The sequence below is a fragment of the Anolis sagrei genome, chromosome 5 (genome assembly GCF_037176765.1).
Source record: "Anolis sagrei isolate rAnoSag1 chromosome 5, rAnoSag1.mat, whole genome shotgun sequence".
Taxonomy (NCBI): domain Eukaryota; kingdom Metazoa; phylum Chordata; class Lepidosauria; order Squamata; family Dactyloidae; genus Anolis; species Anolis sagrei.
In genome coordinates, this window is record NC_090025.1 from 182803290 (window position 1) to 182826386 (window position 23097).

Here is a 23097-nt window from a genome sequence, read left to right on the forward strand (position 1 = left end):
AACTGGGCTGGAATCATTTAGGGCTTTATAGGCTAAAGCTAGCACTTTGAATTGTGTTCGGTAGCAGACTGGCAGCCAGTGGAGCTGACATAACAGGAGGGATGTCCTCTCTCTGTACGCCACTCCTGTGAGCAGCCTGGCTGCTGCCCATTGAATTACATGAAGCTTCCAAACAGTCTTCAAAGGCAATCCCACATAGAACGTGATGCAGTAGTCTATTTGGGATGTAACAAGACCACCATGGCCAACTCTGAATTCCCAAGGTACCAGCGCAACTGACTCACAAGTTTTAATTGTGTGAAAACTTCCCTGGTCACTGCTGAAACTTGAGGTTCCAGACTCGGCAATGAGTCCAGGATCATCCCAAAGCTGTGAACCTGTGTCTTCAGGAGGAGTGTGACCCCATCCAGTTCAGGCTGTAACTCTATACCCTGTTTTGCCTTACGACTGACCAGGAATTGTCCGGATTCAATTTCAATTTGTTATCCTCATCCAGACAGGATAGGCTGAGTATATGAGACAAGCAAAGCAAGAGTTGGCTCATTTTCCCAGGAAAGGAGTTCAAGAGTCTACAAGCAACCACTGATGATGACCTATCTTATCAGGTGTGTCTGTAAAGGTGGAGAGACTGAAAAGAAAAACTTCTGAATATCCAGTTCCATATTGGAACATAAAGATCTCTCAGAAAGCCTGTACGTAAGCTTTGTAGGATTTTATAGGTTGTAACCAGAACTTCTAATTCTACTACTATGAAAGAGAACTGTAGCCAGTGGAGCTGTTGCAACAAATGAGTGTCTTGGCCATATTTTAATGTGTAGGCCAATGTGAAAATTGGATATAAATGGCTAAATGCATGCAAGGCTTGCAAAGACTAGAAGGAGAATGATTAATTTGTTCCTAAAGAAGACTGAGAGTGGACTAGAGCAATATATCTATTTTGGAGCAGGATATGGTGATATCTCCTAAATCGGGCTTCGGTGATCCTGGCAAACAACCCAGTCTGATTGGCTATTACATAATTATTTTATGTTCTATATTATTCTTGATTGGTTAGATTAAAAAGACAGACGTCCTATTCAAAGTGGAGATGGCAAGTGGGTGCAGGGAACTGGGAAAGTTAATAGTTAATAGGAGTGGAAAAGCTGTATTGCTTGTTCATAGACCTTTTATATAGAACTCAGGAGGTTAATTCTGAATACACAACAGGTACAAAAATCAGAGGGCTAACTTGAATGGGCTGAAGTGTATTGCACAAGTAATGACTCCCAGAATTCAAGCTGTATTCTCAGCATCAGCAGGCGATATTGATTGAAATCAATCCAACATATATTGGATAACGCAAAGCCTCAGATAGCTCAGGTTCTGAGTTTAGCACAGGTTGAGCTGAACATCAGTAATTTTTTCTGCATGTTGGAAAGCAAACTCATCACAGCAGGTTTGAGATAGCTCAGCTTTCTGAGTGAAGATAGTCCTGGACTCAGCAGCTCATTCATGATCTGAAAGTGTTTTGACAAAAAAAGCACTTGGCAGGCATTATGATAGCAGGGGAAGAGGCATTTTTCGCCAGTGCCATTATCATCTCATGGGGCCCAAGATGGTTTATGAAACACTGGCTTGGCTCCTGTGAGAATCAAGAGCCATATAGGCTCTCATGATCTTCATCTTTTATCTCACCACATGCTATTTAGGCTTTCTATGGATCAAAAAGCTAGAACTTGAAAAGTTACCTCTAAGATGTCATTTGTTATGATTCTAGTCACACTCATGCAGAAGTTATTGCAGTTTGTTAAAAAAAGTAAACAAATAGTGAAGATTTAGGGAAGTAACCCTTGACTTCTCTGTTTTGTGGTCACAACACCCATAAGAAAGAGTGAGTCAGTACTGCAAAAACAAAAACAAAAAAACAAAACCCAAAACAAAAAACAAAACCAGCACTAACTTGCATCCGAACCATAGAAGCATAGAATTATAGAGTTTGAAGAAACCTCGTGGGCCATCCAGTCCAACCCCCTGACAAGAAGCAGGAAAATTGCATTCAAAGCAGCCCAAACAGATGGCCATCCAGACTGTATAAAAGCCTCCAAAGCAGAAGCCTATACCACACTCCAGTGCAGAGAGTTCCACTGCTGAACAGCTTTCATGGTTAGGAAGTTCTTCATGATGTTTATGTGGAATCTCCTTTCCTGTAGTTTGAAGCCATTGTTCCGTGCCCTAGTCTCCAAGGCAGCAGAAAACATACTTGCTCACTCCTCCCTATGACTTCCCCTCACATATTTATACAATACTACTACTACTACTACTACTACTAATAATAATAATAATATTTATCTATAACCCACCTCCATCTCCCCAAAAGGGACTCGAGGCAGCTAACATGAGGCCGAGCCCAAAAACAATAGAACAAAATTAGACACAAAATAACAGAAAAATTACATTGCTATCATGTTTCCTCTCAGTCTTCTTTTCTGCAGACTAATCATGCCCAGCTCTTTAAGCCACTCCTCATAGAGCTTGTTCTCCAGATCCTTGATCATTTTAGTCACTCACCTCTGGACATATTCCAGCTTGTCAACATCTTCCTTAAATTGCAGGGCCCAGAACTGGACACAGTATTCCAGGTGTGGTCTGACCACGGCAAAACAGAGGGGTAGCATGACGTCCCTGGATCTAGATACTATTCTCCTATTTATGCAGACCAAAATCCCATTGGCCTTTTTGCCACCACATGACATTGTTGGTTCATGTTTAACTTGTTGTCCATGAGGACACCAAGATCTTTTTCACATGTACTGCTGTCGAGCCAGACATTCCCCATTCTATGACTTTATGTTTCATTTTTTCTGCCTAAGTGGAGTATTTTGCATTTGTCGCTGTTGACCTTCATTTGGTTAGTTTTGGCCCATCTCTCTAATCTGTTAAGATTGTTTTGAATTCTGCTCCTGTCCTCTGGAGTATTAGCTACCCCTCCCAATTTGGTGTCGTCTGCAAACTTGATGATCCTGCCTTCTAGCCCTTCATCTAAGTCATTAATAAAGATGTTGAACAGGACCGGGCCCAGGACGGAACCCTGTGGCACTCCACTTGTCACTTCTTTCCAAGATGAAGAGGAAGCATTGGTGAGCACCCTCTGGGTTCATTCATTTAACCAATTACAGATCCACCTCACTGTAGTTTTGCCTAGCCCACATTGGACTAGTTTGTTTGCCGGGAGGTCATGGGGGTCCTTGTCAAAGACCTTACTGAAATCCAGATATACTGAAATCCAGATATAAATCATTCCGAAATGACTTCTGCTAGTTCCTTCAGTACTCTTGGATGTAGTTGATCTGGCCCTGGGGAATTGAGGAGAAACCATGTGATTTCTCCTCAGCCATTTCAACATATATTGAAAATAGAATGAGCTTATCCTGGATTAAGTTAGACTTGCCTTGTCATATTGCTATAATTTTGGTATTGGTGGAATTAATTATTTAGTCATTTTAGCTTGGTACTTCTTAAGTCTGAGGGAATGCAGCTGCCACTGAAACATTGTCTGACCACTAGGAATATCACTCAACAGTTTTGTTTGGTTCCTAAGATTTCACTCACCATTATCTATATACATTCAAACACATTGTTGTAGTCCCAGGGGAGGAAGGAAGGAAGGAAGGAAGGAAGGAAGGAAGGAAGGAAGGAAGGGGAAGGGGAAGGGGAAGGGGAAGGGAAGGAGAAAAGGAAGATGTTTGCTTGCTATTATTTTCTGTGCTTGCGCCATATAACAAGCCACATGTGAATTATATTCAGTCATACTCATATGCTTGATATCTTAGAGGATGTTTCTTTTCTTGCCAGTTAAACCCTCAACACACTCACATTACTTGAACTCTTGTTCAGAACCTCGACTGACTTATAATATGATTAGAAATGTGTGATGTGGAACTTGGCCCATGGTTCAAACATTGGATCATCTGATCCCATTTTCAAACCAAATGGAAACAATTTAGCCATTGGAATAAAAATAGTATTGCACTGACATTAAGACTGTTCTCAACTCCATTCTCCTTTCCAGAAAGCTGCCATTTACTGATGGAGTTTGATAGTCTGAACAACTAGGATTTAAAAGAAAGACAAATCTAGGTAAAATTGAGGAGTCTGAAAAGAGCAGGAAATGTGGACTGACATTTGAGTTCAAAAAACACATCTCCATTTGGCAAATGACCTTTCATCTGTTATATTTTATTTGCTCTGAAAATTACAAGGAAGTATTTTGTGCCAAATCCTCTTGTACTTGACTTTATAAGGGGTCAGGTTGCCTTTAGACCTCCCTAAAACCTTACAAAAAGAGACTAATTTTGCATGCGTGTCTCGAGACAGCATGATGTTCAACACCAGGTACCCTGGTATTGAAAACAAGAGCTGTCAATCAAAAGTAAAAATTTTAACTGATGAATCGTTAGGGTTTTAGTTGATCAATTGATTGATTGCTCATTTATTTTTAGCATCCATTTGCATAACATCTCTGATTAAAATTAATGTGTCTTTGAGTGAGTGTACTTAGCATTTTACCATATATTCCATATGGTGAGATGAAGCCCCTTTCGCATTTGTAGGGAAAGGATTAAATATAATATTCCAGCCTTGTTTCCTCTCCCTTTTCTGAATCAGACCTGGAAAGGAATCTGCACATGTGTGCATATGCATACCAGTATGTGTGTGCACACATGTGCATATATATATATATATATGCTCCAGTGCACCCATGTTTTTGTCACATGGAGATGTGCCAGAGTCAAAGCCAGAAAACATTCACAAACCATTTCCCTTTTGGCAAAGATCTGCATAAAACACAGTCTATTCTGCTTATTTATGAAAGACCTCTTTAACAAGTGAATATTTAGCAAGTGGCTGCTCGAAAAAGAAAAGTTTGGGGCTATTGAACCATTCTCTAACATGATTATTTGTTTTTCTTATTAATCACATTTCTATCCTGCTTTTCCTCCAATGAACTGAATACAGGGCTCTCCAATTTATCTGTTCAGCAACCAGTCCCAGCCAGTGGATTTGTTATTGTGGCATGGTGACAGCCCATAATAATGGTAGCTTCCTTCAGAGCTGTATTAGGAATGCATTCTACTTTTTAGTTTTAATGCCATTTGACACCACTTTAATTGCCATGGTTCAGTATGATGTAATCTTTGGCAGAGAAGGCTGAGACTTTATAAAACTACCACTCTCGTGATTCAATTGTATTTAACTATGGCGATTAAAGTGATGTCAAACTCCATTCATTCTTACAGTAGATGCACCTTAAAGGACCATTTATAGTTTCTGGATATCTCCTGACCTGTACACATCTCAAGAAGCTGTTAACAACACAAAGAGCTGAAGTGGAGGTATTCAACTTGCAACAAAGCAGCTGTTGGCTGCACATGATAACACTTTGAGATAGTTCAGCAAAAGAAAGTGTGTCTGCATCATGTTCAACCAGTGACTTAAATGTCGTAGTGAGAACTTGAACCTGAATATCCCAAAATGAAGTCCAACATGTGCAATTGGTTTGTTTTAACAATGATTTTTGTATGCATTTTCTGTGCAACGTCTTTGTCATATGTCTGTTTACATACATACATTTTTAAATTATATAGATTAATACAGAAGTGCCACAGAACAAACTTATGGGTAAACTCTTGCAAAAGTGAAAAAAAGATTAAATGGAATCTTCCTTAGGTCTCTAGAATTCAGATCAAGATGATGGATCTTGGAGCTATAGAGCCATGGGGAAGCTGGACGTCAACAATCTAACAATATATGATACAGCAAATTCAAGAAACAACCCAGAAACAGGACAAAACAGCAAGTCCTTCCATCTATGCCTGCTTTCTCAAATCATCCTTCCTACCTACTCAGCTACAAAGAAGTTTGATCGTGCATGGGCCCTTGAAGGTCAGTCAGCCTGGATGGATCTTTTGAGAGGTCTGGCAAACTGATACCTTAACCATTCTGTTGCTAAAAAGGTTCTTGCTGGCACAAGGATTCCTTCTCTGAAAATCTATTTCAACCAACACTTTGTGCAGAATTCTGTCCAAGGGAATGAATATTCTCTCTCTTCTCTACTCTTGCCTATCTAAGAGAATCTGACTGAAATGTAACACGGTCTTCCCAGAACTACTATGTATATTCAAGTAACTACTATGTATATTCAAGTAACCCTCTGTTTCTTTGGGTTTCCCAAGATTCAGGACAGGAAGACCCAATGCCCAACTTGGGTGGGCCAAGTCAACACAAAGCCTGGGGTGCTTCCTTGAGAACCTGTCATCTGTAATTCAGTAGCTCACTACATGATGCAGCTTCCCATAGATCCCAGCAATATAGAATCATAGAATCATAGAATCATAGAATCAAAGAGTTGGAAGAGACCTCATGGGCCATCCAGTCCAACCCCCTGCCAAGAAGCAGGAATATTGCATTCAAATCACCCCTGACAAATGGCCATCCAGCCTCTGTTTAAAAGCTTCCAAAGAAGGAGCCTCCACCACATTCCGGGGCAGAGAGTTCCACTGCTGAACGGCTCTCACAGTCAGGAAGTTCTTCCTCATGTTCAGATGGAATCTCCTCTCTTGTAGTTTGAAGCCATTGTTCCGCGTCCTAGTCTCCAAGGAAGCAGAAAACAAGCTTGCTCCCTCCTCCCTGTGGCTTCCTCTCACATATTTATACATGGCTATCATATCTCCTCTCAGCCTTCTCTTCTTCAGGCTAAACATGCCCAGTTCCCTAAGCCGCTCCTCATAGGGCTTGTTCTCCAGACCCTTGATCATTTTAGTCGCCCTCCTCTGGACACATTCCAGCTTGTCAATATCTCTCTTGAATTGTGGCGCCCAGAATTGGACACAATATTCCAGGTGTGGTCTAACCAGAGCAGAATAGAGGGGTAGCATTACTTCCTTAGATCTAGACACTATGCTCCTCTTGATGCAGGCCAAAATCCCATTGGCTTTTTTTGCCGCCACGTCACATTGTTGGCTCATGTTTAACTTGTTGTCCACGAGGACTCCAAGATCTTTTTCACACGTACTGCTCTCGAGCCAGGCGTCACCCATTCTGTATCTTTGCATTTCGTTTTTTCTGCCAAAGTGGAGTATCTTGCATTTGTCACTGTTGAACTTCATTTTGTTAGTTTTGGCCCATCTCTCTAATCTGTCAAGATCGTTTTGAATTCTGCTCCTGTCCTCTGGACTATTGGCTATCCCTCCCAATTTGGTGTCGTCTGCAAACTTGATGATCATGCCTTCTAGCCCTTCATCTAAGTCATTAATAAAGATGTTGAACAGGACCGGGCCCAGGACGGAACCCTGCGGCACTCCACTTGTCACTTCTTTCCAAGATGAAGAGGAAGCATTAGTGAGCACTCTCTGTGTTCGTCCACTTAACCAATTCCAGATCCACCTCACCGTAGTTTTGCCTAGCCCACATTGGACTAGTTTCCTTGCCAGAAGGTCATGGGGGACCTTGTCGAAGGCCTTACTGAAATCCAGGTACGCTACATCCACGGCATTCCCTGCATCTACCCAGCTTGTAGCTCTATCGAAGAAAGAGATCAGATTAGTCTGACATGACTTGTTTTTGATAAATCCATGTTGACTATTAGCGATGACTGCATTTGTTTCTGAAACTAATTCTTCCACCTCAAAGCAAACCAGAGATCATCAGTTTTCACTTGACTCTTGATCCCTAAAAGGTTATGTTTTTGAAATGCAGTGATACCTTGACTTAAGAATGTAATTTGTTCAATGACCAAGCTCTTAACTCAAAATGCTCTGATCTCAAAGCAAATTTCCTATTGAAATGCTATTAATCTGTTCTGTCCCCCTGATCCCCCATTTCTCTATGTATTTTGAAATAACAACTAATGTATAAATACACATTCATGTCAAACAATTAAAAAAGAAATATCAACTTTAAAATGGTAGAGGCACAAAGTTGTTGCAAGGAAGACAAATGGAAGAGGCAGAAGCATGATTTCCTTCATATTGTACTCCTTCCAACCTCCCTCCCTCTCTTGCTCTCTTTTCCTCTCTCTATTCATTAAGCCAAACAGAAATAAAAACCACACAAAATCAAGTAACCCAAAGTGCCCCAAAGCACTTTGAGTATGAGGCACAAGGCACAGAGGCTGCTCCTTTGAATCCCCAAAGCCCTCAAAACACTCGTATGTTGAGGCACTTTTAAATAGAGGTTCCACTGTATATGTGTAACTAACTGAATCTTTCTAACTGTTCTAGTGGAGTCTAGTAACTGCTATCAGTGGCAGAATGAATCTGCTCTAGGTTTGCCGAATTCCCAAGGAGAGCACCAATTCTATCCCTAAGTTCAGTACCTTGGATAATTCCTTTAAAGTTTGGGCTAAGATGAAAAGTGGATTCACCATCCCTTAGACATTAGAATCACCAGCCTGGAGGCAGGGGAATCACAACGATGGTGTTGCCCCGAATAAGAATTCCCCCAAAAGAAATGTTCCTTAGGTTGCCATATATATGGCATAGCAATAACTCAATTTAGTTGAGCCTTCAGAAATAACATTCCAAATATCCAAATAAAATGGGCACATGAAACCCAAACACAACACATGGTTAAATTTAATTGATTCAATGAGTCTGTCCTAGCCAGGACAAACACTGGGAGCTAAGCCCACATGAAATTACTGTACTTTGGAAATAGTGATTATGCAACAGTGGATTGAATACACCCATTGTACAATGTCCCAAAAAAGTGCAGCTGTATGAACAATTGAACTGGTACATGCATTTGAAAGCAAAAGATCATGGTTCATCTGGTGAGGGTGATGAAAATTCAAAAAGAAGAAATCAAGTTAGCCAGTTTCCCCCCTCTGCTCCTGATGCTATGACTCTTGAAGAAAACAAATCACCAGCTGGCAGACTGTATAAACAACCCCTCCGCGAAACAATAGTATTTCAGATATTAGCAAACATTTTATTTTTGTCTTCAAGAACAATAATTAAATTACTGTGTGGATTTGGCTATAAAGAGTGGCCTTTTGTAGTATCTTTGAATGAATTATGGATCTTCTCTTGATGGTAACGGACATGGGTGAAAGTATCACTGGTCTCTGTATGTCACTAATAATAATGGAGGATTTTAATATCCTTAGAGCCAGTCACAGGCAGAGATAAAAATCCCACAAAAGCTCTAGGGAGTTAAATGTATTATTTGTAATGTGCACAGCATTTATGTTTGCCACAGCAGGGGCCAGAAGCATCTTCAATAGACTACAGTAAGATCAAGGTTATTGTTCTCTTGGTTGTGAAATCTATCTTTTTGAACACCATTCCAGTGTGGATTGAATGCAACATGCACATGTCAATATGAAGGCTAGCTTAAAGTAAGTGTGTGTGTGTGTGTGAGAGAGAGAGAGAGAGAAGAGGAGAGGAGAGAGAAGAGAGAGAAGAGAGAGAAGAGAGAAGAGAAGAGAAGAGAAGAGAAGAGAAGAGAAGAGAAGAGAAGAGAAGAGGAGGTGGATTCTGCTCTTACTTGCAACAGGAAAGAAAATTCATCACTATTCATTACCTGACTGAAGAATGAATTTCCCAGCACTCGGGAAACTCTGAGAATTCAAAGAGGGAAATGGTAATAGATTAATCAGTTGCTTCATTTACATCCTCTTTCCCCAAAATGTGGACTCAAAATGGCTTATAAAATGAACAGTAATACAGGAAAACCAGATAGAGCTAAACAATTAGAGAATGCAAACATTCTCCCCACTTTGTAAAATCTTTTGGAATATTATTCTGTCTCAAAATGCTGCCCTAAATCCTATTGTGACTCCCTATTCTGAAATGGAGCCATAGAATCAATTGATTTATTTATATATGCTTCACCATTCAACACTATCTAAAATAATCCTCCACTTTGTGTGACTGTGTGACTGTGATACATCTGTGTGCTTGTCTGCAATGTCCTGCCTCATGTACAGAGGAAGAATCATCTGAGGCTACAAACAATGCGGTCACTGTTGCCCGTGTTTGGTCAAAAGATATTTAGTCGCTTGTGCTCCTTCTATTTTTATCAGTTTTATACTAATTTATGCAATGCTTTTGATACGAAATAAATAAATAATCCAACATGTGATTCAAAATATCTATCCCAGTATTGGACTAACCAGCAGAATTCCAACCACTATCATCATCATCATCATCATCATCATCAATCATCATCAGTTCTACATATTCTTTGCACTTGTAACAAAAAGGTAAATAATAACAAAAATAAATAACAAAATTGTTACATTTAAAAACTATGTTCTTACTCCAAGAAAGAGATACTAGGCCTGGGTAACAACGGAAAAAATTGTTTCTAAAATCGATTTGTATTTGGGGGGTTTTTTTGTTTCGATATTTAAAATAATTACAACATTTTCCCTTTAAAAAGTTCGATATTTACGAAATTTCGTAAATGGTAAAAAATTAACGAATCGATTTACGAAACAATAATGAATCGATTCGTTAATGGCGGACCCAACCGCGAAATATGCTAAAAAACCTCCAAAAACTTCTGAAGCTTCCCTCTCCCTCTGTTGTTGACTGTTAGTGTGATATTATAATTTTTTTTCACTAATTAAACCATAAAACTGGCCCAGACATGCAGAAATAATAACGAAACGACCTCAAAACAATAACGAAACTAACACAATAATGAAATACGAAGCATTTACAAAACGTATTTAAAAATTCGTTTTTTAAAATAATTGCTCCAGAATGGTTATCGTTTTGTAATTGAAAAAATTAACGAATTATTAACGAATTACGAATTAACTAAACGTAACCGCCCAGGCCTAAGAGATACCTAATGGATTTTCTGCCTGAAGTATAAGAAAAATGTTTGTAGTCCTGTTGGCTCAGGCAGCTAAATATTTTAAGCTACCTATTCTGAAATGTTTTTAGACTTGAGATTTGTGATGCCCAAATACCTTTATGAACAAATGTCAAGAATAAATTCACCAAGAACTACAATAAATGCTAATGTAATAGATGGAGAGGCAGCCACAAGGTCTTATGGGCACGTCTGAAATCCAAACACCTTATGAGGCAAAATTTAATTACCAAGGGAAATTTAATCACAGTCCCCTTCTACTTTCCGACTCTTTCCAGGAGTGACTCTTCACCCATTCATTAGCAAATGAGTTTGTTTTTCACATTCACTTTGACTATTCTCCAGGGGAGTGAAGGTGACCTTGTTAGCCAGACAAGAAAGCTTTTCCCCCCACCTGAAGCCCTCAATTTCCAGCCCTGGAACAATTCCATATGGCAGTTTGGACAAAACCATATGACACATTATGATGGGACTTTCGCAGCACAACTGAACAAAAATGAATGCCAGCATATGCACTCAGAATCTATGCAGTGGAAGAGGATGAGGCAAGGCAGGCTCATTGAAATATAGATATACACAATGCCAAGAATGCCATCAGTGTTATTCCTTTACACATACAGTTGTACTGTGATGGGTTTGTTAAACAGACACATTTAATTCATAGTTGGATATGCAGAGTTCCATAATGCAACACTTTCATGTGGACCTAAGTCCTATTATTACGACCAACTGGAATAGAGCTTTTTTTATAAGAGTGGTGTGCTGGGCTTACTGGTTTGAGGAAAAAGGTCTCCCAGTAGTTTGTAAAGGTAAAGGTTTCCTCTTGACATTAAGTCTAATCATGTCCGAATCTGGGGTTTGGTGCTCATCTCCATTTCTAAGTCGAAGAGGCAGCATTGTCCGTAGACACCTCCAAGGTCATGTGGCCAGCATGACTGCATGGAGTGCCATTACCTTCCTGCAAAAACGGTACCTATAGATCTACTCACATTTGCATGTTGCAGGAGCTGGGCCTAACAGTGGGAGCTCACCCCGTTCCCTGGATTTGAACCACCAACCTTTCGATCAGCAAATCCAGCAGCTCAATGATTTAACCCATTGTACTACCAGAAGGTGTAGTACTTTCTCCTTTTCAGCTGTCAATAACTTTCCTCTGTTATCAAATGCACCCCTTGCCCTGTAATGTCTGCTCTGAGAGGAGTTATGCAAGAAGATGCCAGCTGAGCATAGTAGTAATAGAAGGATTGGGACTTTTCTAGCAATCACAGCAGAATCAGGTGGCACTGTCCTACTTCTCATGAATGGGATCACAATTTAGATGATGACTATATAAATAGCTGCTGGCGTTGCAATAACTTAAACCCATTGCAAAAACTGCTCTGACTGTTTTATGCCAGAAAATTCCACTCATCCTCGACACGTCTTTACTCCCCTCCTACTCTTTCTTCACTTGATCGAACTGATAGAAGAATATATCTTAATAAACAGTTCCTTAGTATCCATCACAGGCATTAGGCATCTCATTTCAGTTCAGCCATAGAGTCCAGGCTTGGAAATATTAGTTCATCTTTAGGGCAGTTTTATTATATTTTCTGACACAGATATGGATGAGTAACGGGATGAGGTTTTATCAGCGAGCAGACACAGTCGTTCAGTGAAGGGAACCTTATCTATACAGAAGGAGCTGTGGATAATTGACAGGAAGGTTTCTGCCTGGTCAGGAAATGTATTTCAAGACAATTTTTTAAAAGAGAGAGAGAAGTGTTACCATTGTGCAGGGATTCTGCAGAAATTACTGGATAGAATAATTTCACAGGACATAGAAATGCATAAGATTGGATCAGTATGCAAAAGGATCTTGTAGCACCTTTGAGAGAGCTGAGAGAGAGGTTTTGGCCTAAATTTTCATAGACTTAAAGCTTGTCTACACCTACCAAAAAACTCATTTTCACTGTGAATGAACTGCTGGTGGTCTTCATTAGGTGGCTCCCAGTGAATATCCTGGATTTTTAAAGCTATGCTTCAACTTTGCCCCACTTTTGGCAATGTCAGGGTATTTGACTTGAAACTCCAGAGTTTCCTGGAGTTTGGAGGCATTCTGTTCAGCTCAATCCTTTGCTGAGATTTACACCAACACCATTGTTCTTTCTCTATACTATGTGTCACCACATAACCATTGCACCTTTTTTTAAAAAAAAAAGCCAAAATTGATTTTTAGCCTTTCTTTCATTGCATAATAATCTCATGGGTAATTCTGTTCATGGCTGTAGTACTAACAGTATTATCACTCAATCTAATGAAGTACTGCAGCACTCTAAACAAGTCACACAAGTCATTTAAAAATATGGTTGCTCCCCTTGAAAGACATTTTAAAAGTGTGGTGCTCCCTTGAAAGAAATGCTTTTAAAAGCATGCTTTAAAGTACTATAATGGTTATTTTAAAACATGTTACACTATATTTTGTCCACAAAATGCTTAATAAACATATTTATACAGTTGTGGGAGTGGAATAGAATTAAGAAAATGCAAGTCATGACACCTTCTCAAAATTTCCCAGGGGCTATGTATGGTGATACACGTCTTTCTAATGTATTGTCGAAGGCTTTCATGGCTGGAATCACTGGGTTGTTGTAGGTTTTTTACAGGCTATATGGCCATTTTCTAGAAGCATTCTCTCCTGACGTTTCGCCTGCATCTATGGCAAGCATCTTCAGAGGTAGTGAGGTCACTTCACTACCTCTGAGGACGCTTGCCATACATGCAGGTGAAATGTCAGGAGAGAATGCCTCTAGAACATGGCCATATAGCCGAAAAAAACCCTACAATAACCCAGTCTTTCAAATAATTACAGTGGTTCATTAGCATTGACATGTGGAAACAGCTAATCTTACCAAAAGTTAGTTCTCTTGGGGTCAAAGCTTACTCAGAGGATTATTCTTATTATACAGTAGGCCTTCCACATTGAATGGTTTAACATTTGTGGACTGGATTATGTGCAGATTTTATTAATAAATTCTCTCTAGGAATCTTTAAGTCCTCCAGAATAATTTTATGGCCAACTTCCATCAGAAGCCAATTATAGAGTTGCCCTGGAGGAGTTAGAAGTTTTTAGAGATGTGTTCTTCTAAGTTAAGAAAAACAGTGGTTTTTTGTTCACAGTTTTTCAACCTTATATTTATATATACATATTTGTTGTATGTTTACCCTGCTCTATCTCACCCCAAAGGGGAGTCAGATCTGCTTCCAGATTGGCAATAATTCAATTTAACTTTCACTGAGGTTCTGAGCTCCAACCCACACAAAAGTGAAGGGCCTACTATATGTACAGTTGTGAAGTTGTTGTTTGTTGTCGTTTATTCATTCAGTCACTTCTGACTCTTCGTGACCTCGTGGCCCAGCCCACGCCAGATCTCCCTGTGAGCCATCACCAGCTCCTTAAAAATGAAGTCAGTCACTGCAAGGATACCATTCATCCATCTTGCCCTTGGTCAGCTCCTCTTTCTTTTGCCTTCCATTTTCCCCAGCATCATTATCTTCTCCAAGTTTTCCTGTCTTCTCATTATGTGACCAAAGTACTTCATCTTTTCCTCTAATATCCTTCCCTCCAATGAGCAACTGGGCATCATTTCCTGGAGTATGGACTGCAAAGGATTGTTGCCTTGTCATGGTGCTGGAGCTTGAATGACTCGATGAGGCCATGAGCGAAACCGTAAAGTGACACCCAAGGCGGGATGGTCATGGCAGAGAGGTCGGATTAAATACTATCCCTGGGGAAGGTAACGGCAACCCATCCCAATATTCTTGCTATGAAAACTAAATGGATCAGTACAGTTGTGAAGACTCATGTATTAATATATTTAGTGCATGATGAAACCATTATCATTGTTCTGCTAATTAATTAGCATTTATTATTATTCACTAGTAGCCATTTACCTTTCTAGTCTTGCTTTGTAATTTCTTTGCACTTTCTCACTGAGATTTGGAGCATTCACTGTCAAAAGTTTTAAAAAGTGTTTGTTTTATTATCGAGTCTATCAGATGTGACTCAATCTGTTTAGCCCAATCTGCTTAAAATGTATGTGGGCATTTTATTTTATTTGTTTTTATTTTATGGCTGTTGTAGTTCACTATTTATATGTTGCTCAGTAGCTGACTGAGTTGCCCAATGGCCAAGATCTTAACGGTTTGCAGTAAAACCAGATAGAATAAAAGGCAATGATCTTTCAGAAGAAGAAGAATACATAATGTGGCATTTGAAAATCCCAGCAGGAAAGAATAAAAACAACAAAACCGAAACTCCTCAGCAGTATCAAGAGTATTTCAAGCTGATTTTACAATGGTTTAACATCCGTTTCAAAGCAGTTTACAATAAAATAAAATGCAACACTAAAATATAATCACTGCTGTAAAACAACAAAAACAGCCATAAGAAGATGCATCTGGAAAAATATCTCAAATAATATTGAGGGGATTTTTAAAATCTATAAATGAGAGAACAGATATTGACCCTCCCCAAGGAAAGGGAAATATTTGGAAAAGTTAATTCCTTTGACTCCAGCTCCCAGAATCTATTTCTAAGTTCTGGGACAAGGGCCCAAAGACAACATGCTGCAATTTATTTGTTTGTTTACACTATTTATACACTGCCCTTCTCGCCCCAAAGGAAACTCAAAGTGGCTTTACAGACTTACTTACTTAGGCGATCCCTCGTTGGATGAGTAAGATGGTCTTCCATTATGCATTTCCTTGTGGGTTCATAGGTGGCTGTGGAGCCCTATTCTTGACCCGCATCTTCTCCCACAGTGAAGGCATTGGCTTCCAGGTGGAAGGCGGTCCCAGTAGGGGTTGGCTTGACGCGCCTTCCTCCTGGCACGTTTCTCTCTTTCACCCTCCACTCGTGCCTCCTCAAATTCTGCAGCACTGCTGGTCACAGCTGACCTCCAGCTGGAGCGCTCAAGGGCCAGGGCTTCCCAGTTCTCAGTGTCTATGCCAGAGATTTTAAGGTTGGCTTTGAGGCCATCTTTAAATATCTTTTCCTGCCTACCAACATTCCGTTTTCCATTCTTAAGTTCAGAGTAGAGCAACTGCTTTGGGAGACTGTGGTCAGGCATCCGGACAATGTGGCCGGCCCAGCGGAGTTGATGGCGGAGGACCATCGCTTCAATGCTGGTGGTCTTTGCTTCTTCCAGCACGCTGATGTTTGTCCGCTTGTCTTCCCAAGAGATTTGCAGGATTTTCCAGAGGCAGCGCTGATGGAATCGTTCCTTTACAGAACACACATTTGGCAAAACATTGATGCTGATTATACAATTAACAAGGACACACAACATAAATAGTGGTTAAGGCAGTTTTTCCCATCTTATTTCTGGCATCTTGGGGGCTCTGCTCAACTCTGGCCATGGGGTTGGGTGGGGTGGGGGGTTGCTATCGCTCCATCTACCTTGCCAAGGAGCTTTCTCCCAATCAATGTCCTTAAGGGCACCTTTATTACCTCCTCATTAAAAGTGGTACCTATTTTATCTACTTGCATTTCTGTTTTCCACCTGCTAGGTGAGCAGGTGAGCTGGAGTGAATGGTGGGTGCTCACCCCAACCCGAGCTCAAACTGCTGATCTTTCGATCAGCAGGATTTTTCTGCAGCACAATGGTTTAGTCTGCTGTACTAAGCCTGGTCCCATTGAATTAGCACTATCCTTTCCCCATAGGGTGGGAATTTCACAAGGGAGGGGTAGATTGTAAGAAATATTCCAAATTCCTAAATGTTGAATGTGTGGGAGAAAATGGATGAATTTGTCCAACCTTAACACCTCATTGTCATATACCTCACTTTGATAGCAAGGAGAATATTAATAGATATCTCAGCACACATGCAGACCAGAAAATAAGTGGGCATTCAATAAGATGCCTTAACCCATGTACAGATTCATAGATTGCATCAGAAACAGACCAGTAGCCAGTGCAAATAAACTATTTGATTTGTAAGTGCTACTGCTACCTAGGCTTTACTTCACTTCAAAATGTGGCAGACTAAGCCACAGTAGATCTTGCCCCGTGGACACCATTGTTGAGACAATTCTAGAATAAGCCAGGATATTGCTGAAGATTCATGCATTACTATCCAAAGAGTCGAGCATCTCTAGAAGCCCCACTATTTTCCAGAAGGAATAGATAACAACATGGTTTACTCCAGTATGAAATGAAAATTTCAGTGTAAAACACCAAAATGTGAAAAACATCAGAATGACTGTTTGGAATCACATCCAAAGAAAAGGGAACACCCTGAGGGTCATTTTGTTTTCCTTTAGGAAATTTGAGGAATTGCATAGGTAAGTTAAGGTGTAGTGTAGCCAACTACCTGAGGGCATTTAGAGAGTTTTGGCCACAAACAGGACTCATATGTATAGTAAATATTGCCCAGGAGCCAAGTGGAGTTAACAATAAATTCCTCTTAATGTGGTTTCTTGCAGATGAAAACTCAGTGGTCAGGATGCCTTGACTACAAAGAAGAATCACAAAAGTAAAGGACACTGCTTGGAAGCAACAGTAGTTTATCCTTCTGACCTACGTTTTTGACAACATGTCCCACTTCTTTTGTAAGAGTTGATAAACAAATCCATCATGGGGGTTTCTCGGTATGATTCATTCAGAAGAGAGTTGCCTATGCCTTCCCTCTGCGGCTGAGAGAGCATGACTTGTCAAAGGTCACCCAGTGGAATTCAGGGGCTTAAGATTTGAATCCTCATTTCCAACATCACAGTCCAATGGCCAAATCATACCACCATACTGGCTCTGTTTTAACTATATTTAATATGTTTTTTCATGTTCAAATTATTAGTACTTGCTATCTGGACAACAGGTGAGTCCCAAAGATGAACCTTAACTTCAATATAAACTCCCAATGATGCACAGTAAGTAGAAGTTCCCAGTCAGTATGATTTCTTCCTTTTCAAATAGTCTTTCAGGCTCAGTGAGTAGAAGCAAAGAGCTGCTTTGGAAGGCTCCCTTGAAAGGCTGCCTCTGACCTTCATTGACCGGAGTTCTGTCCTTGGAGAGACAGCCCTGATTAACAACTGACTTCAAAAATGGAGAGAGGAAAATGTCCAGCAAACCCACTGCCTCTCCTCCCACCCCTTAAATTACTGCTGAAGTCAGCTACTGATATGTCTCTGCTGAAACAGTGCTCTCTCTCTCTCTCTCTCCTTTTCCCTTCCCATCTCAATCCTCCTTCTTTAGACATTTCTTGGGAAAGAATTTTATAATGACCTTAATGAAAATGCAGTTTCTCATGAAAGAGAAATATTTCTGCTTCCAGCATTGATGATCTTTCTGCTCCCTAAATGGTGCAACCAATGCAACTGACTGACAGGCTTTACATGGATAACTGAGATGAATGCCTACTGTCCCTTTAACTCAGGAATAGACAAACTTCGGCCCTCCAGTTGTTTTGGACTTCAACTCCCACAATTCCCAACAGCCAACAGGCTGTTAGGAAATGTGGAAGTTGAAATCCAAAACACCTGGAAGGCCAAAGTTTGCCCATGCCAGCTTTAACTGATAGACTCATTTTTGATGTTGTTGTTACATACCATTGAGTCAGTTCTTATGGCAACCCTATCATGGGTTTTCTTGGCAAGGTTTATTCAGAAGTATACCATTGACTTTATCATACCAGCTTGTCTCTTTGAAATGATGTTCTTTAAGCAGATGGAAATATTTTGTTATTGCAACAATTACTTTCACACCTTGCTGCAATTGCACTATGCTGGGACTTTGTTGATGCAAATGCCTGCAATCAGTCTTCCTTGCCGCCTTACTTCCTATCCATGTTCCACCAACCCAGGGCATGAATACTGTGGTTTTTTCCTTCTATTTTTCTTTTTTTTTTTTCCCCCAGGCATTCTTGTGCCATTTTTATTTGCTTTATAATATCAGGACTCCAGCAGATGAAAATCATCATACAATAAAGAGTGGAAGAACAAGAATGTTATTAGATTTATTTTCCATCAATATAGGGTAACAATCCTATCACAATAAAGGACAATACAACTGTGGGAGAGACATCGTAAGCCACATCCCAAGGTAATTTTATCCAACTATAACTGCACTTTATTAGGCTTGTGTGATTAAGTTCCAAGCTGAAGGTACCAAGCGAGATTTATTTATTTATTTATTTAATACCATATTTATATACTGTCTCTCTCAATCTGAAGGCGACTCAAGGCGGTTTACAGTTGATTTAGAATTGCCATTGCCTTCCTCGAAGGCTGAGAGAGGGTGAATTCCCATGCCCTAGTACAGTATTTCTCAACCTGTGGGTTCCCAGATGCTCTGGCCTTCAAGTCCCAGAAATCCTAAAAGCTGGTAAACTGGCTGGGATTTCTGGGAGTTGTAGACAAAAACACCTGGGGACCCACAGGTTGAGAACCAGTGGTCTAGTAGGTTTCCATTACTTCTTACTTACTTACTTACTTACTTACTTACTTAGGCAATCCCTCATTGGACGAGTAAGATGGTCTTCCATTATGGGTTTCCTTGTGGGTCCGCATGTGGCTGTGGAGCCCTATTCTTGCTCTGCATCTTCTTCCACAGTGTGGGCATTGGTTTCCAGGTGGAAAGCGGTCCTGGTCAGGGTTGGCTTGACATGCCTTCCTCCTGGCTCATTTCTCTCTTTCAACTTCCACTCGTGCCTCCTCAAATTCTGCAGCACTGCTGGTCACAGCTGACCTCCAGCTGGAGTGCTCAAGGGCCAGGGCTTCCCAGTTCTCAGTGTCTATGCCAGAGTTTTTAAGGTTGGCTTTGAGCCATCTTTAAATCTCTTTTCCTGTCCACCAACATTCCATTTTCTGTTCTTAAGTTCAGCGTAGAGCAACTGCTTTGGGAGACAGTGGTCAGGCATCCGGACAACGTGGCCGGCCCAGCAGAGTTGATGTTGGAGGACCATCGCTTCAATGGTGGTGGTCTTTGCTTCTTCCAGCACACTGACGTTTCTCCGCTTGTCTTCCCAGGAGATTTGCAGGATTTTCCGGAGGCAGCGCTGATGGAACCGTTCCAGGAGTTGCATGTGACGTCTGTAGACAGTCCACGTCTCACAGGCATATAGCAGGGTTGGGAGGACAATAGCTTTATGGGGGGGGGGGGGGCATCCGTAGGGATACCAAGGTTTCCATTACTGAAGAGGGATCTGCAGCCAGGTCTCCCAAAACCCAACCACTCAAACCACTGAACCATGACGGCTCTCATACATTTTGAACCTTATTCACTGGAGCAACCAATATGCTTCAATTTAAGCATTATTACATGTAACATGTCAGATTCTTCTGTCTAGTGTAGAGATGGGTCTGTCCAACATGGCTACACTGAATATATATATATATATATATATATATATATATATATATATATATCACAGTAATCAATAACATTTCATTTTATGGAACCATCATCTACCAAATAAGAATAGATTACAGCCAGGCCTCCACATACACTGGGGTTAAGTTCCAATCTAGATTTGGGAAGGGAATAAGAGTGCCTATCAATACAAGGTCAATGTTGTATGGCCCTTCTTTTCTGAATATTCTAAATTGCATCCAGATTATTTTGTTGGTGTAGACAACCACAGTGTCTTCACTGTAGCTGAGAAAACCAAGATAGCCTGAGGTACATAGAAAGCTTACACATATTTTCTATCTCTAATACATTTGGTGGTCATAAGAACACCTGTTCCTTTTATTAGCTATTATGTGCATATGCGCATATTTCTCTGTGTGTGTATTTTTGGAGAAGATTTGTTACTGCTTCAGAGCTTTCCACTATATCCCTATTCACCCTCCCAATCCCATGTTTTCTCTTCCTAACTAATGTGTCACTGTATTAGACTAATTAGATGGATGTTTTCATTCAGCGGAGGTAATACCTTGCCATTTCTAAATGAATTATTTCATGACAAAATGCCATATCCCTGATGAATGGGAAAAGAAGATGCCAGGTTCTCTGTGTTAATAATAATTCTTTCCCCTCTTATTTGAGGAGTCCTGCAGGATGTAAAGAGGGAAAGAAATAAAAAATAGACCCAGCTGCTTGTAAATGAGAGTTGAATAACACCATCTCCATTTGCATAATATTCATTTTGACTTAATGTTAATGAATTCTTCGCTGTGTGAGCTGTAGGGATGTTTCTTCCATAATTTGCAAAAATACATCAGGTTGTGTAACTAAATAATAATCTGAGCATTAAGAAAATGAAATGTTGCTGGAAAATAATTTGAAAAGAAAAAAAATGTGGTCCTTCAAAGCTTTAGGCATTAAAATCTGCAAGCCTGACTCTAAAAATATCACTTTTGATAAGATGAGACCCATTGTAACTGCAGTAGTGACTTTCTAGAATTAGTTCAAGGAAGACTCCAGCACAAGTATCCACTCAAAAATCAGTTGGGCTATATATAGTATAGGTTTTCCCTTGTGCTACTGCTTAAATCTAGCATGCTTACAGTGGTAGAGAATTTTCATTCTGATGTCAAGGCTGTGTTGCTGTGTGTTTTTCAGGTTGTATGGCCATATTCCAGTAGTAGCTTTGGGTCCATATGAGGGGGAAAAACAGGATATAAATAAAGATGTATTATTATTAGTTTGCAGGTGACTAGAGATGGTAATTTGCATTCATTTTGTTTTTCCATGATAAATTGGATGTTTGCGTGGATGTTGTTGATGTGGTCCAGGAACTTGTTGAGTTTTTCGTGGCTTCAAATGGTGAAAGTGTCATCCATATATCTGAACCATATAGTAGGCTTTTTTTGGTGCTGTTTCCAGGGCTTGTTTCTCAAAGTGTTCCATGTAGATATTTACTATCACAGGCTTAATAGGGCTCCCCCAAATGGCTACTCCATCTTTCTGTTCATAGAATTCATTATCCCACTATACTAAGGCAGTGTTGAAACAGGGCTGTGATGTCTTCAGGGAAATTCTGGTAGATGAGCACTATAGGGACCTTGGTGGATAGACACACCACATTGAAGCTGATTGCTTTGTCATTGTCACTGAGTTTCACATTTGCTGATTTTTTTTCCTATGAAATGGACTAAATTCTTAATGTAGTGAGTCCAATACATGTTTTCCAGTTGTGCAGCGAGAATTTTTTCCAAATCATATGTGGAGGATCCAATGGTACTCACAATGGGTCTGAGTGGAGTGAAATCCTTATGGATTTTTGGGTGTCCATAAAGACTTTAAAAAGACAAGTGTTGTTTCTCCCACCCTGGGCATTTTACACACACACACACATTCCACTTGTCTCACCTCTAAAGATGCCTGCCACAGGTGCAGGTGAAACTTCAGGAGAGAATACTACTGGAACATGGCCATACATCTCAAAAAAATTCACAGCAACCCAAGTTTTGTTGTTGGTGCTACATGGTTTCTAGGCTATTGGGCAGTATGTATATTAGAACTGCATATACACACAGCTAGAGAAATTCATCATTCATTATTTCAACCTTGCAAGTGTTATGATAACTCCAATGCCACCCTCCACATGAGGTGAAATCGATATTTTTGCACAGTATGTTCTGAGATATTGGACAAGAAAGAAATCACTATTTTCCAACTGTGACAGATCTTACCTTCAGTATGAGATGGAGATATAAAATGAGATCTTTTTCCCTGTCAGTTTTTTTTTTCAAATTTTGTACAAAATGTGTCTGTGCAAAACTAGTGCCTCTTCCTTTGGTGAAGCTAAGTACACACATATGCATAGACACATACAAAGTCAAAACAGAAGTTCAGGTCAGTGATTGTAAAACCTGTCCATTGTTACTACTTTTAGTTTACCATGTTGTAAGGCTAGAGATACCACACTTTTCAACTTTGCATATTTTACAGAAATGGCCACTAAACATTACTGAATTCAGCGACAAAACTCATCATCTAACATCAAGGTGTGTTTGTGTGTTGTCTCATTTATTGCATGAGGAAAACTCATCTGAATTTAAACCGCTATGAGGGATGTGCATGAACAAATTTATTACTTGTACTTGGAATAGAGAGACAGATGCCTTTAATTCTTTGTGGTGTTTCTGTTTTTATCGGGTGCTTCCAAACATTTGTCAGAATGAGTGAAAGTCTCTTTTCATTTCATTCAAACAGTAGCCAGGTTGTACCTGGAGGGAACATGTGTACATGAGTAGAAAGGGCATGTTTAACATCTATTCAACTGACATTATCTGCTACTACTGCTAGGAAA